Source organism: Cibotium barometz, chromosome 2, assembly GCF_041138505.1.
Source record: "Cibotium barometz isolate CiBa-2024 chromosome 2, ASM4113850v1, whole genome shotgun sequence".
Classification (NCBI taxonomy): domain Eukaryota; kingdom Viridiplantae; phylum Streptophyta; class Polypodiopsida; order Cyatheales; family Cibotiaceae; genus Cibotium; species Cibotium barometz.
In genome coordinates, this window is record NC_141047.1 from 67,420,998 (window position 1) to 67,438,383 (window position 17,386).

Here is a 17,386-nt window from a genome sequence, read left to right on the forward strand (position 1 = left end):
GACCACGCTCCCAGGGAGTCACCACACTGATAGAGCAGTTATCTTATGTCGTGCTCGTCGGCCACGCTCATAGGATCCCGACCACGGCATCCTCACCATCGCCAGATCAGAGCCATTATTGCTCGGCATCGGAGGCGCCTATCTCGCTTCTACGACCTCTCCATTCTAGACAGCCCCATGGTGGAGATACTTGATCTAAGAAGAGGGCAACACTTCAACTGATCATCATACATGGATCTACCTGTACATTTTTCAGTATTTTCCAATATTTTCTACTCAGTATCATCTCGAAGTCTTACAGTTTATTGTACTTTTTAGTCTCATTTAGTTGTTCTCTTTGATGATGTAATATGCGGAAGCTTCGGAGAAAGATCGGTAACTTCAAAAACTCAGAATTCAGTACTCTTTTCGCGACGGAAATTAACGCACAACACTTGAAAGGAGAAGTGCAGAAGAGAGAGAGAGAGAGAGAGAGAGAGAGAGAGAGAGAGAGAGAGAGAGAGAGAGAGAGAGAGAGAGAGAGAGAGAGAGAGAGAGAGAGAGAGAGAGAGAGATGGAGAGGTCATAGTATTGGGTCCCAATAACCCTCTGTAGGTCCCCCACCACGGATGGTGTATTTGCTTTATTAGAATGATGAGAAAATCTGAAAGAAAATACAGCAATCTTGGACATTTTCTCGGTTGGAAAATCCTGCCCTTGACCTTCAGTTCTCCACCCCTTTGCTTAGCAAGTCCCTTGGCTTGTCTAACCCTTGATTTGCTTGAGCACTTGGTGAATAATGAGATGGATGATTGGGATTATGGGCACTTCTATTTATACTACCCCATCAGGAGCAGTCGGCTAGCATAAAGGCATTCGGCCAGCCCAAAAATGTCCCACGACTGGAAATTCAGCATTTAATGCTGAAAAATCCCATTAAATGCTGGAAAAATTCCCATAAATTCTACGCATCTCTTCTTGGCTGGCTGGTCATCAGGCGCCTGCTTTTGATTGGTTGGACACCACTTTTGCCCACAATCCAAGGGCTGGACAGCCTGTATGGGCTGCCCCATACTTGCCCTACAGCCATATAAAGGCTGTAAGCTCTTGGAAATAGCCTTATCTTTGCCCTATGGCTGTCCTACAGCCCCTCCATGGCTGGTGGGTTCAGCCTAGGCCTTCCTGGCCCTCATGGGGGTGGTTCTACACCATTCCCATGCCCCCACTCAGACCTAGGGTAGCCCTATGGGCTGGCCCCTTGTCCTAACCACTATCTACTCAGTGATCTGGCATCTGGTACCATACCAGATACACAGAACCACTGTCATCATTCTAGAGGGAGACTCACAACACGGACTGGCACTATTTCATGTGTAGGACAGTGCACACCTGACCTTGGACTCATGTGCAGGATAATGCACACCTGACCTCGGACGACTGAGATGGATCCCTGGCTGACTCGTCCCGGACTGGGCTCACATGGGACAGTTCACCATCCCAGGTCCTGTACGTTCTGTACAGAAATGTCTACGTGGCATCCAAGTGCGAGATGCACGTGACAGATGAGACACCAACTTCAAATGTACTCTCAGTTTTGGTCTCATAGGCCATTAGGGCCTCTTAGAGACGTTAATATATCATTTCATTTCATTTCATTTCTCTCTAAATCTCTTAAAGTTTGAAGTCATAAAAGTGGATTGCTAAACTCGCGAAACTCAGGATATAGAAGGCGGTGTGAGACTTGTGTGACAGGATTCTTAATTACAAATACATCCGCTGCATGTTACATTGGTATCAGATTCAGCTTGTCCACACACAGTGTATCCTAGCGTGACGGCATCCTTGGATGGTCAGATTGCGTTCCAGCACGACCACCGACTTTAGCATCATGTCTACAGAGGAGAGTACACATCAGCCGGAAGACGTAAGCCTAAGTCGGTCATCTCAATCTCCTTTGACAAGGCAGTGTGACGAAAAAGGCAGCCTTCGTCACTGCTATGTGCTCCACATGACCGCTAGTGAGAATGAGATCATCCACAAAGTGTACCAAAAAACTCCTCACGCAATCCCAGGCCCATAGGAGGGACCTAACCGGGGGGATGAAGGGGAGTGGTGAACTGCATCCGAAAAAATAAAGCGTGAGCTGAGAGTCCAGTCACCTCTACGAACAGGGACACACTTCGTGATCTGCTGCATGAGAAAGTCCTTCCACGGCTCAATGCCTAGAAGAAAGCCCCTAACAACAAGCTTACAAAGCAAAGCCTTACATTGCACCTCAGGGTCAATGATATTCAATCCCTCTTCCTGCTTAAACCTGATAATGGTTTCCCAAGCAACTCTAGCCCTGGTGTGTGCATTTCCATCAAGCCCTGACCAAAGAAAGTTCCAAATAAGGCGGAAGGAATCAATCTTCTGATTCCAAGCCCTAGGAGCCTCCTTAAGACCATACAAGGCCTTCTGCAACCTGTAAACCATCCCCTTTGATCCCGGAACCTCAAACCTTGGAGGCTACTCAACATACACCTCCTCCTGCAAGTCACCATTAAGGAATGCGGATTTTACATCCATCTAATACACGGGCCACCGCTAAGAAGAGGCAAGGGCAATAATGGTCCGAATCATGGTCATCCTCGCTGTCGGTGCAAAGGTATCCTCATAGTCGACGCCAGGCCGCTGAGCATAACCCTTAGCCACAAATCTGTCTTTGTGCTTGTCTACCGACCCATCAAACGTATACTTGGTCTTAAAGACCCACTTGACACCAATAACTGACCGTTTTGACGGCCTCAGAACCAACTCCCGAGTTTTATTCTTCTCTATGGCATCCAATTCCACTTGCATGGCTTTCCTCCAAGTCTCCTCAAAAAGAGCTTCCTTCATGGAAGTGGGCTCTTTGTTTCGAATGATACAAGACATCAAAGCATAGTTTACCTATAGCAGCTCCGCTGAATGACTTTTGTCACGAACTCTTTGCGATCTTCAAGGTCCGTCCTCTGTGGTCCACTCGGAGGGAAGCTCCATAACACCTAACTCCCGAAGGGTGTCTAACAACCACTTTGGTACTCGAGCAGAACATGGAGTCTCCTGCTGCTCGTAGGGATCATCTCCAGCATCGGGCTCAACCTCTACAACTAATTGAGGCTGTCTAGCTGGAACAATAGACTGGGAATCATCGTCAAACTCATCTGGTTCTCCAAGAAGTGGCGGCTCATCAACAGTGGAAGCTGGAACATGCTCATCAAAGACAACATCTCTGCTGACAACAACCTCGTTGCGCTCTGGGTCATACAACCTGTAGTCTTTGGAAAGAGAGTCATATTCCACAAATACAAGCTTCTGGGTAACTAGGGGCTGGTCAGGTTGGCTGGTCATTTACTTAATAAAGTTTATGTTTAAAGGACAATAAATGCTAAATAAATGCCATAAAATATTGGAAAAATACCAGATAAATCCTAGTAAATTTCCTAAGGCTTCTGTGATGTTCTAAATGATGCATAGGCATATGAATGCATATTATGCAGCAAAATGCAGAGTGCTTTTTGATGCAAACCCTAAGGCTTCTACTACTGACTCTACATGCATGAATGATTCTCTCGAAGTGGGTTAAGGGACTTGACTGACTGACTGACCCGCTAAGGCTGAGGAATGACCTACGTAGCTCGTGCCTGACTTATCGTGGACTGAGGATGTACAATGGGGTCATGGCGTACGACAAATATCATCCTACTGGGTTCTAATAATATACAAATGTTGCACTACTGATGATGAGCCAGTTTGTCACCATGCACTAAGTGCAGAGTGCATGTGACACTTAGTGCTCTTCTTTATGCTATTGCAATGCACCCAATGCTATTATACATAGATAAGCTGGTAGAGAATGGTAGCTTACATGGCATCACCATACCTGAAGAAAGAGACTTTGTCAGTCAGGCGTATGCCAATGACTCCTTCCACAAAAACACGCCAACAAATCTTCAAAATATCATGGATGCCTTGCATCTATATGGATTGGCTGCTGGCCTTTTTGTGAATTTTCAGAAATCCAAGCTCTTGCCCTTGCTGTGACTGCATAGTGTTCTATGGCTAGGAGAGATTTTCCCACCCACATAAATTGTAAGACACTTGGGATATCCTATTGGTTTGCATGTTTCCCTTAAGCAAGAAAGGCAATGGGTGCTCCAGAAACTCAGACAAGAACTCCACTACTGGAAGCTATCTACATGACCCTTGCATGTGCGTCACAGAATTGTACAATCCATTCTCATTGTGTATGTTCAGTTTCACTTGCCATTATTGCTTTCGACAATATCAGATTTGGATGTGTTTATGTCAAAGGCCTTAGATTGCCTTTGGCGCACAAGTACGGATTGAAAACCTATCTGTATACTTGATATTCATCCGCATCTCATTGCTCAAAAAAGCATCCTTATATTGGAAATTCTACGTCAACAACCACCTTGGGCCATTATGCTTTCACACTTGGTGACAATCATGCAAATCAAAGCTTTTGGGCATTGGTCTATTTCTTACAAAGAGAGAGTTTCTGAAAAGTTTAGAGGACGAATGCCAGGTTTCCCATATGCCACCGGGTTGATTTAAGATTGAAAGTTATTCTGGAATACCTACATTGGAATGGGCAGTAGCAATCAATCGATAATTCCTTGCGCCTCGAAAACATTCTTTGGAGCAGGGTGTTTCAAGAGCCTCTAACCGCTTTAGATCTTGTTTCCTTCGTGCACATGGATTACGGAGCATGGATGATGTGGTTGATATGCATGGCATGCTACTTTCCTTCCCTGAAATGAGGCAACGACTTGGATTGGGTATGCATCATCATAGGCAGATTTGGAATACACTAGTGGAATTGCTTGCTCCATTACAGCCTGTGCCTCCTCTTGAAAGCCAAGAGAGACTAGATGATTGGTCATTTGTTCCAGGGAGGCCTCAACTCCGCCCTTTTCCTATGCCTTTGCTTTCTGTTGCGAAAGCATATCACTTGTTATTGCCCCCCCACCCCCCCACCCCCACACGGATTCAGCAACATGGCAATCGCTTATGGCATCTAAACAAGCCTCAAAGGTGGTGGCATGATGTGCTCTAAAGTATTTGGAAAGTAATCTCTCTTAAGCAAAAGGTCTTTCTATGGAGATGTGTGGTGGGAGCATTGCCAGTTGAGGTTTTCTTAGCCCGTAGGCACATTGCATCATCAGATTGTAGAAGATGCTCTTGAACACAGGAAACAATCCCCCACATGCTATGGTTTTGCCCCTCTACTCGTCAATTCCTCGACAATCTCTCGACACTTTTACGCATCATATTTCCAGGTCGAACATTCGGTCAAGATTTTTGGCTGTTTTCCACAGTTTCACCACTCCACTTATAAGCCTCTTCCCACATTAGGGATATCTCTCGCCCTTGTCTAGCCTCCAACTTGACCCCATGCTAGTGTGCACTTGTCCTAGATGTAACAACCTCTACATTGAGAGAGACGATGAGGGCCTTGTAGAAAGGGTTCCCTAGTCACCAATGCTACCTATGCTGGAGAGAGGTGATGAATAATGAGAGCATATCGGGTATTGAGATTCAAGAATCGAGAGTGAGAGAGCATGCATGTGGTAGGGGGATGCGGATGATATTGTTGTAAAAAAGAAGAAGAGGAAAGCCTTGCCGCTTGAAACATTCGGCTTGGAGATATAACCTTAAAAGTTCGTTTTAATAGCATTAAGTTAGCAATAATCTATGACTTGTCACTTGACTGCATATTTAGAAACTAGATATACATATATATGTATGTATACATACATATTAAGAAACTAGATTCTATACATACATATATATATTATGTGTATGTGTGTGTGGGGGAGGCCAAAGCCTACCTTGAGTCCAACTTTTTTTAAAGAGAGAAATTTCTAATCCTTAAAGTAAAAGATTTTAAAGACAAATCTGAAGCCTCAATCACTCAGGAATAATTCGGAGGCGACGTCACACGTCTGTTGCTACGTATACGTAGCCATGTCACAGGGCTGGTGCCACGTGACGTTGCATTTTCCCGCGCAAATGAATCGTGTCTCCTTTAAGTAATTATAGTGTTAAAAGCATTCGGGCTAATTATAAAGCCCACTAGCCTATATAAGTGAAACCTAGGCTCGTAAGTTATGTTACGATCGTCTAGTTTGACGTCATTAAGCATAGCCCATCGAGGATGTTCACTCTACGAGAGACGACACCCATAGGGGTGACCTAGTGGTTTGGTATGTCGGGTCTTACTCTGGGGGAGCTTCTCAAAGGATGTAGCTATGGCCTTCAACTCGGAGTTGACTTCAGAGGACTCTATGGATGGGAGATGAGCCTTAAGCCTCGCCCCTACGTGGTTTCTAGTCAGATTGTTCCAAGGCTAGGTCTAGGGAGACCTTACATTGGTATCAAAGGACACGATGGTCATGGGCATGGCTATGAAGCCATGAGTCTTCCAAGGAAGGGGAGAAGATAAATAGACTCTCTCTTGTGCATCAACTACATCTCATATACACTAGTCGCCACCAAGGGGGGATGAACCAAGACTTTGGAGGATGCTATTAAATTTGCCTAAAACTATGATAATATCCATGGTCACAAGCACACTACACAAAAGCCCCAATAGGGGATTGGTAATAAAAAGAGATCCCACAATGGCCCTAAAAGCTCGTCTAAACCCCAATAGTCAATCAATCAACCTCAACAAAGTACAAAGAAGGCTCGATAAGAGCGCAAGGCAGGCCAAACAGCTATAGCAAAGAAGATAGGAGCATGCTTTGAGTGCAACCAACTAGGCCATATGGTCAAGGCTTGTCCAAAAAAGAAGAACAAGAGCAATTCCATCTCTAGTCACAAAATCTCAAGTAATTCTCGTATCTCTATTGTTGAAATTTATCACTTGGAGCACAACATGTACCGAGGATGCTCTTTGGGTACTCTGGCCTTTCGCAAGCATGATCGCCTTAGGATGGAGGGATTGATCAAAGATCAAAAGGATCTGTGCTTTTTGATAATGGCAGTAGTCATAACTTTGTGAGTGCTCGCTTAGTGCAGAAACTGCGGTTGTTGCCAACAATGGCAAGTGACCAAGCACCAAGTGTACTTCGCAAACATCGAGCATAGTGTTTTGAAAATTTAGGACAAGGTGGTTCCATAGAGTGTTACACGTGGAGAAGAGGCATTGGTGATTGAAAAGGCAATGTTTAGCCATTCAAAGGTCAAGCGACTAGGCCATGCACCACTTAAGCTTATATGACCATGAGTTTAAGGTCTATTTGGGATATGGTTGGGTGGAGAATCAAAGTACTAGTCTTACAAATCCTCAAGCTTATAATGCAAAGAGCATTACAACCATGTCTACATAAAGGCATTTTGTGTTTCATTCTCATTGTAAAAGGGTGAGCCTAATTGTAATCTTGAGAGGCAAGATATTTTTCATATATATATGTGCCTCTCTCCTTGTGATTGTGTGGGTGAGTATTGAGCGCCTTATCTCCTTCTCCTCCTCTCGACCATGAGCAAGCTCTCACCACCAATGTGAATCTCTTCACATGGTATCAGATCTGGTCTGATTCCCAGCCTCCAACACTAAGCTCTTGGTCGTTGTCTTCTATTCTTCTGCTCAAGGTCAAGTGCGCAGCTGCCGTCACCTTAGCTGAGAGGTTAATGAACAACTAGTCGTGAATAAGCAGATCTGAGCATATATGAGAGATGGAGCTTATCTGAGAGATGGGCACAACAACCCTAGCACTAATCACAATTGCCAATAAGTCAACCTTCCTTCCGATAGAATCGGATCTGAACACCGATTGAAGCTACTACGCAACTGGAGCCAAGCGATGGAGAGTTTCGTGGTAGCATCTTCTGAGCTTCATTCCTGGTACGTGGTGCGAAGCATAAGCGGTGATCTGCAACGTTAAAGGCCACTGTATCAATCTAAGCGGGAGTGGGAACCCTTGGTTGAGGTGGTGGACGAAGATGACATGCTGCTCGATGAACTAGAAGACGTTGTGCGTCTCCGAGTAAGGGTGGAGATCAATAGTCTGAGTAAAGGGTGGAGATCAATAAGTCTGAGGCCGGGCAGAGGAGACATCTCCGAGTCGAGTATAAGCCATGAACTGTAGGCCAGAGTATCAAGCTTGCACTCCACGTGGCTCCCATAGCAGCGGTGTTCCTCAGCTGGTGGCTGATTTGAGAAGTCAAGACACGTGGAAATCAACCTCTCATTGTCAACGTGGTGGGCTAGCAAGCTTGTCTCGAACGACAACTTTTATGCAGCCATTATCTTCACCCCATTAACCAAGAAGCTATTTTATACAGGTTTTTTCATCAAAAATCAGTATATTTATTGCTCGTTCCTTTTAAGTCTTGTTGTATTTCTCACATCTTCATCATATAACCCAAGCTATTGTAAGGTGTATTCTCATAGCCACACTATTGTAAGGAGACTAGACACTGCCCTTGTGCACACACAAGTGGTAAGACCTTCTCCATCTCTCTAATGGAAAAAGAAGACACCAAGGTGAAAATTAAGAAGTTTAATGGTGAGGGCTTCCATACTTGACAAGTTTTGGTGAAATACAAGATAATGTCCAAGGGGTTTTGGCCATGTATCACTGGCGCAAGGACAATCGACATCACAAATGCCGAGGATGTAGAAGATGACAAGAGAGCATAATCTATCATCATGCTTCATCTCGATGAGGCACTTATCCATCATGTGGAAATTCCGACTACAAAAGCTAAATGGGATGAGTTAGATAAGCTATGTGGAGCTAAAGGCAAGAACTCTAAAATCTCATTAAAGATAAAGTTTTTTTAGCCTTGATTATAAGGAAGGGGAGGATATTGGGGCATTCATTTCTCACATGAAGGGTCTCTTGGCTCAACTTGCTTGCGTTAAGGCACCAGTTGATGGTGAAAATGCCATAGTTGTGCTCCTTAAGGTCATCAAGCATGTGTATCCTAAATTGGTGAGCACTTTGAGGAATATACCCAACCCCACCTTTAAAGGAGTCATCCAATCTTGCCTTGATGTATAGATAATCGGTACAAGGGAGATAACCAGTATGGAGATTTCCCCTCTACCTTGAGTCTCGACACATCGAGCACTTGTAGCCAATCAAGTGTTGAGGTGCTCTCATTGCAGCAAAAAATGGCATCAAGCAAATAATTGTTGGATCAAATACCCCAACAAAATGAAATTTAACAAATGTAAGCAAAGTGGGCACATTACTTTTAAGTGTGCAAATGCATCTTCCTCTAGGAGCCAAGAGGCCAATTATGCCTCCGAGCCTCCATCAGGGAATCTCTTCTAAACACACATCACCAAAAACACCCTTGTAAGCCTATGGTATAAAGGCATTCCACTCATAGATTAAGGGGGGGAATCTTGCCATGTAAGGCAATGCCACCCAGTCTATGCCATGAACATTGACATGGATAGCATTGAGGGCGGGTGTTAGAAAATTAGCTTAACATGTGAACAAGGGTGTAGGTAGAGAGTGTGTGTGTGAAGTCACCCTAGGGGATGCAAACCCTAACCCTAGGTGACCATGCCTACATAAAGGCATATTGTGTTTAATTCTCAAAAGTAAGAGAGTTGTAATCTTGAGCAACTAATAAGCAAGATATATTTCTTGTATACGTGTGCCTCTCTCCTTGTGATTGTGTGGGTAAGTATTGAGCGCCTTATCTCCTTCTCCTCCACTCAACCATAAGCAAGCTCTCACCACCAATGTGAATCTCTTCACAAAATGGGGGTTTATACAGCCAAGTAAGTCTCCATGGTGAGTATAGAGTGCCTTATCTCCTTCTCCTCCACTCAACCATAAGCAAGCTCTCACCACCAATGTGAATCTCTTCAAAAAACGAGGGTTTATACAGCCAAGTAAGTCCATGGGGGGCACTAGTGCTTTTGTCTAAGAAAAAAGATATCACGATACACTTCTGTGTATAGCCGGTAGATTTTGCATTTTCTAGTGATGGTACCTTTTTTTTGTTTTCGAGAAACAATCCTTTTTATTATTACAAGAGAGATTACAAAGGGCTTAAAAATCTCACAGTTAAGAATGGGTATCCATTGCCTCGCACACGGATGATCTCATGGACTGGCTTCGAGGGAGCGAAGTACTTCACAAAAAAATGATTTAAGGTCAGGGTATCATTAGATCAGGATTCGATCTAAGGATGTACCGAAGATATATTTTTGTACTTGGTATGGTCACTATGAGTTTTTGGTCTTGCCATTTGGTTTGACCAATGCTCCAGTACATGATGAATGATTTACTTCATCCATATCTGGGAAAGTTTGTCGTGGTGTTCCTTGATGACATACTTATTTATAGTATGTCATTGCACAAGCGTGTGCGGCATCTTAAGACTGTCTTATACAGATATTGAGGCAAGAGAATCTTTATACAAAGGAATCCAAGTGCGACTTTTTTAAAAACTAAGCTCCTTTATTTGGGTCATATTAGCATGGTATATGTGTAGACCTAGGCAAGGTGAGACAAGTTCTTGAGTGGCCAATACTTTGCACTATATAGCAAGTAAATTACTTTTTGGGTTTTAGTGATTTCTTCGTAAATTTATTTGCATTATGCCAAGGTAGCTGAACCATTGACTCGAATACTTAAGGGATAGTCCTCCAATTATTTGGAATTAACTGGAGCTTCAAGGCTATTGGAATTAGGGTTGCAGGAAAGCACACCAATCTTGGAGAAGAAGAAACAAGAATGCACACAACACAAAGTGTATTAGATTGTGTCAATGTACAAAAGATAAGTTAGCCCTAGTATGATGGGCGTATATACAAGCCAGGGGAAAAAACCTCCTAAAGAGGGAAAAAGTGCCCCGGCGGTCCTAAGTGTGTTCACACACATCACTGCCTATGTATATGGCAACAAATCCCCCCTGGGAGTGATGGTGTGAACGAGAGCTGGCACTCATGTATAGGGGAGTGCCATGCCCGAAGTAGATCAATCCACAAAGGGGAGCAAGCCCAAAGCTTTGCGGAAAGCTTCGAACTTCTCACGAGGAAGTGTCTTTGTGAAAGATCGGCGAGGTTGTCCTGTGTTGGCACATAGGCCAAGCTGATCTCTCCTGCTGAGAGTCTCTCCCTGACATAGTGATAATGCACCTCAATGTGCTTTGTGCGAGCATGAAAAACTGGGTTTCTCGCAACTGCCAATGCGCTCTGACTGTCAGTGTAGATAGAGGTGGCAGACTCCTGTCCAACACCCAAATCAGCTATAAGCTATCTGAGCCACACACACTCAACCGTAGCTGTGAAAGCTGCCCTGTACTCAGCTTCACAACTCGAAGTGGCCACAGTAGGTTGCTTCTTGCTCAACCAAGATATGCATGAGCTACCGAGCATGAAATAAAAACCACTTGTGGACACTCTTGTGTCATAGTAACCAGCCCAATTTGAGTCCGAAAAAGCATGCAAATCTGGCGGCAACGATCCCCCCTTGGGATAAAACAACCCAAGATGTATGGTGCCACTCAAGTAGCGAAAGATGCGTTTAACTGCCTTTCAATGCTGAGACCCTGGGCTATGCATAAACCTGCTCACCTGTGAGACTGCAAACTGAATGTCCGGCCTCGTAATGCATACATAAATGAGGCAACCAACAGCTGTCTGATAGAGTGTGACATCAAAGTGATCTCCAGCATCATGAAGACTCAACTTCAAACCTGTCTCCATTGGAGTAGCAATAGGCTTGCAATCTTCAAGGCCAAATCTCCGCAACAATGTCTCAATATACTTTGTTTGACACAAAGCAATACCTCCATCACACTGCTTAAACTGTATTCCCAAATAATGATGCAAATGCCCCAAATCTGACATCTCAAAAGAAGCATTCAAATCAGCCTTAAAATCAGCAATATGACTCTCATTTGGTCCTGTGAGCAGCATGTCATCGACATAGAGAGCAATGATTAGATGTACATCATCCACACGTTTGGCATACAAAGTGCTTTCTGTTGGACTATTCTGAAAACCATGTGCAGTCAAATATGCATGTATCTTTTCATACCAAGCTCGTGGAGCTTGCTTTAAACCATATAAAGCCTTTTTCAACCTGCACACTTTGTTTTCCTGCCCTTTTTGAACAAAACCACGAGGCTGCGATACATACACCTCCTCATGCAAATCTCCATTCAAGAATGTAGGCCTTTTTACCAATAGGCAAATCACACAAAGACCATGTACCATTCTTCATTATAGCATCATATTCACTTTGCATTGCAGCCAACCAATTTTCTGATTTTTGTGCCTCATCAAATGAAAGAGGTTCTTCCTCTTCACACATACTAGACACAGCCAAAGCATAACAATCTGATGCATAAGAGGCATGCTGAGAACCTGAACGAGTATGACTAGGCATAGGTGCATCAATTTTACTATCACGCAAGGTTTGCACCAGCCATTTAGGCATACCTCTAGCCTACTCATTTTCAGCCCTATCCTCATAAATTACATCCTGTAAATCTGCATCAGAAATAGGCTGATCTATGATGTCGTTTGAAATCTGCATAGGCTGAATATTTCCCTCATTAGGACTTACATTTGAATTCCCACCTGTAAATAGAGGCAACAATGTATCAAATACATCCCGTGAGCTCACACCTGTCTCTTTGGTACATGATAACAAGGGCTGCACAGCATCTTTCACAAAAACAACATCTCGACTAATCAAGATACGCTTTGACTGCGGATGATACAATCTGTAACCCTTGCTCTCAGCACTGTAACCAATAAAAATGCATTTGATAGCCTTATCATCCAATTTTCTGCATTGTTGCATAGGCACTAAAGCATAGGCCAAGCAACCAAAGACACGCAAGTGACCAATAGAAGGCTTCCTGCCATGCCAAGCTTCGTATGGAGTAATAGACTGCAAGGCCTTAGTGGGACACCTATTGAGTACATATGCAGCACACATGACAGCCTCAAGCCAAAATGCATGTGGTAAAGCTTGGCTCTTGACCATACATCGTGCCATCTCCATAAGTGACCTGTTTTTTCTCTCAGCAACACCATTTTGCTGAGGGGTATACGACACTGTACATTGGTGTTTTATCCCACGACTAGCCAGAAATGCATCAAACTCTTTAGACATGTACTCCCCCCCTCGATCAGAACGGAGGGTACCCACATTACAATTGGATACATTTTCAACCATAAGCAAAAACTATTTGAAGCACAAAAACACTTCGGACTTTGCCTTTAGTGGATATACCCATGAATGCCTTGAGTAATCATCAATGAAAGTCACGAAGTACAAGTGTTTACCAAATGACGGAGTTTGCATAGGCCCACATACATCACTATGCACAAGTTACAATTTGCGAGTGGCCCGCACAGAACCATCCTTTGGAAATGCAGAACGCTGCATTTTGCCCAAAATACAGCCTTCACAAACATGTTTCAATGGTGCCTCAAGAGGGGGCAATGAAGCAACCATATCAAATTTCTGCAAATGCAGCAAACTAGCAAAGTTTAGATGACCAAAACGAGCATGCCATAGTTTTGCATCTGAAACTGCCTTTTCATCAGAAACTGCATTTGCTGAATCTTCCACACACTTGTCATAAGAATTGAGCCTATACAGCCCACGAAACAAGGTGCCAAATACAATAATCGTATCACCAGAAGTCAAATCATGAACAGTACATCTGTCATCCACAAATTTGTCTACAAGTCCAAGTCTAGCAAGTGCAGAGAGAGACAATAGATTCTTCTTTATCCTTGGCACATACAAAGCATTTGAAAGTGTGAAAGCGCTGCCATTTGCAGCAGTAAGCATAATTTTACCAATGCCCTTCACTGGGTAAGAAGCATTATTGGCATATGTGACAGTATTCCCATTAGGGACAGCCTCAAGACAAGTGAACATATCACGATGCGAGGTAATGTGCTTTGTAGCACCACTGTCAAAATACCATACATGAGAGTCAACAGAAACTGCCAAACATGCATCATGTACAGATGGGTCATATTGGCAATACACGCTAAACGCCCATTCTGTATCCTGCACAACATTTGCAGAATCTGCATTTGTAGAAGCATCCGCTATTGTGGCTGCATTTGACTCTTTCTTCTTTGCCTCTTTAGCCTTTAGCTTAGGGCAATTCTTAATGACATGATCATTTGCCTTACAATAGTTACACCTGGTCTTTTTCTTGCCTTTATCAAGAGCCTTCTCAGACTTATTGTTGCTACCTGTGGAAGGAGAAGAAGTTGCAGACCTACTAATAGGAGAAGAAACAGTGGAAGGGGCTGCCTTACCACTTCTTCTCTACTGCTGGGCAGCAATAAATGCTTGATCAACTGCACGCTGCCTGGCCCTGTTTTTCCTGGACTGCGCTTCTTGCAAGAGCTTGTTGACTAAAGTATCATACTTGACAGCATCAAGTCTATCCTCAGCAAGAAGTCTCCATGTGGAAGCAAAAGTCTGATATGTCTCAGGTAAAGCATCAAGAACAGTCTGCACAAGAGAATGATCAGGAATAATCTCACCTGCAGAAATCAACTGTTCTTTGAGATCTTTAATCTCAGCAAGAAAAACATTCATGTCATCATCTTCTTGCATAATCTTCAATTCTAGCTCTTTACGCAGGTAAGAGATCTTTGCCTCGTTACGACTTGCATACAAACCAGCTAGAATATCCCAAGCCTGTTTTGTTGTTTTAGCTAAACGAATATGTGGGGTGATGTTACGTTTGACAGAAAGTGCAATCAAGGCATGAGCTTGCCCATCTTTACCATCCCAACGAGCTTGTTCAGCAATGGGTAAAACAGCAGCAACAGTAGAGCTGCTAGAACCTACAACATCCTCAACAGATCCTACATCCACAGAACTTGGACGTACATCCATACCCTGCACAATGTTCCACACTCCTTTTGCAACCAAAACATGCTGCATCATGTATGCCCAAAGTGGGTAGTTGCTGTCTCCATCCAGTTTGTCTTCAGCAGACAACATGCGAAATACATCATTGCTGTTATCAGCCATGGCCACTGACTGAAACTGATGCAAAAGCTACTTGTAAAATGAAGCAAAGACTGAACAGAAAACAACTTGTGCTATGTAGCACGATCCACAATAGAATATGTATGCTTGTTTTGCAGAAAATTGCACTGTCGAAATTTTTACAGAAAATGACGAAAACACCTGTGCAGAACTTGAAATGCAAAAACGGAGCCCGAAACGACCTCAGATGCAATTTCTGAGAATGCAAAGCCCTACGGGTTTTTTTGCAGAGTATAGGGACCTGCAAGTCCTCGTGAAAGCTCACCTCAATCGGAGAACGTGAGTCGGAGGGTACTGGCGGTGTAGCCCTAGAAGCCGATGCCTGCTCTGATACCAATTGTTGGAATTAGGGTTGCAGGAAAGCACACCAAGCTTGGAGAAGAAGAAGCAAGAATGCACACAACACAAAGTGTATTAGATTGTGTCAATGTACAAAAGATAAGTTAGGCTTTGGAAGAATTGGGGACTACGGCACCCATGTTACATTTAGTGGATCCTTGTTAATCCCATATATGGTGGTTAAAGCATTCATTCAGAGCCATTATGAGTGATTGGCATCAAAGGATTTATTGATTTGGATCACTTTGTAATTTTATCCTCTTGAGCGGTTTTTTGCACTTAATGCACAACTTAAGATTTTTCCACTCTAATGAGCTACATAGGATGTAAACACGGGATGATCTATTGTAATGAGCTAGACAGGATGTAAACAAGGGATGATCTATTGTAATGAGCTAGATAGGATGTAAACAAGGGATGATTGAGCTAAGTGTAATGAGCTACACGTGATGTAAAAAAGGGATGATTGAGCTAAGTGTAATGCCGACATCAAGTTCACATTTACACTAGTAGTCTAACACACACTAGATGCCCGCCCGTTCCTGGGTGTTTGGCCACTTATTAAGTTTATATAAAGGATAACTCATCTAACGAGAATGGACACTTCCCTTGTGTGAGAGTTGAGAGCTCTTACTTGTTCTTATTTCCTCTGTCTCTTGTATGTGAATAAGAGAGTGAGGATGAGTTTGAGGGCTTTCTTCTCCACCTCCATAGCTTCTTGTTGTGAGAGGGACTTGTCCTCGGTCAAGCCATCAACATTGTTCGATGACAAGAAATGGAAGCTACCATTCAAGCCAGTTCCTACACATACTGGTTAGAAGGCCTCCCTTAGGAAAGCGGAATACGGGTACAACCTTAAACTCCACGATATATTAATCGGTAAATCTAAACCTTAAGCTTGATCTATAGGAGTGTGTGGGTACAATGCATTTCTGTTTTATTGCTTTGGCATTTAGGAAATAGAATTAACATTGGTGCTTTGTCGGGGATTTATTGTTGTTATCCTAGCCCGTGTGGTAGTTTATAATACTTTTTCAAGTATTTTTTTCATTTAGTGAGCTTACTGTGTGAAAATACTGTGAGTGGGAGGAGAGAAAAAAAAACGATAAGATTGGTTCACTTAGAGATTTGAGTGGGTTGTTTTGTGTTGTTGTTGTTTGACTTTATGTTTAAATTCATTTGATTTGATGTTTTTGGCGATAATGAATGGAGTAGATTTGGGTTTATGAGGTGTTTTCTCATTAGATTTTAAAAAAAATATGGAGTCGAAACGTCTGTTTTTAATGAACTAAAATAGAACTAAAAAAATATGGAGTCGAAACGTCTGTTTTTAATGAACTAAAATAGATCTAATTAATCTTTAATCCCTCTATTAATCAAAAATTTAAAAAATTAATCATTGGCATTGCATTCCTAACATGAATAGAAGCATTTTGTTGTATTTTATTAACTGAGATAGGAATTAATTAAGCACTAATTAGTAGATAATCAAATCATCATTTTTTCCACCAAGCAAAAATTAATCATAACGTGAGCTCCCGAATTCGGAATTCGATTCCGTAAAAGCACCGTTGGAATCAAGAGATCGAGCTCTACAACCCTATAGGTTAAATTTGGGCTGACTAGGACTGTAAAAAGTTACTATTTTTAGAGTCCTAGTTTTAGGATTAGTGATGTAATTAGTCACATTCTAGGCATCTTTTGCTTAATATTGATGTATTCACTTTGCATTTTAACTTAGGATTTTGCATGGTATTATTTCACTTTTATACTATGCAGAGAAAGCTAAAAAAAGATGAGCACTTGAATTTGCTTAATTTTGCCCATTTAGAAAGGGGAATTGTGTGCAATTTACTTGAGACTGTTTTCATTGAGTATTGTGTTGTAGTCCTGGATTATTGCTTCAATCCCACACATACTTTGCTTGCATGAGTTCATGGCTTATCATAGATTCGTCTTCTCTATCTCACCAAAAGTTTGCAACTTTGGCCATGAGAGCTTTATCTCTC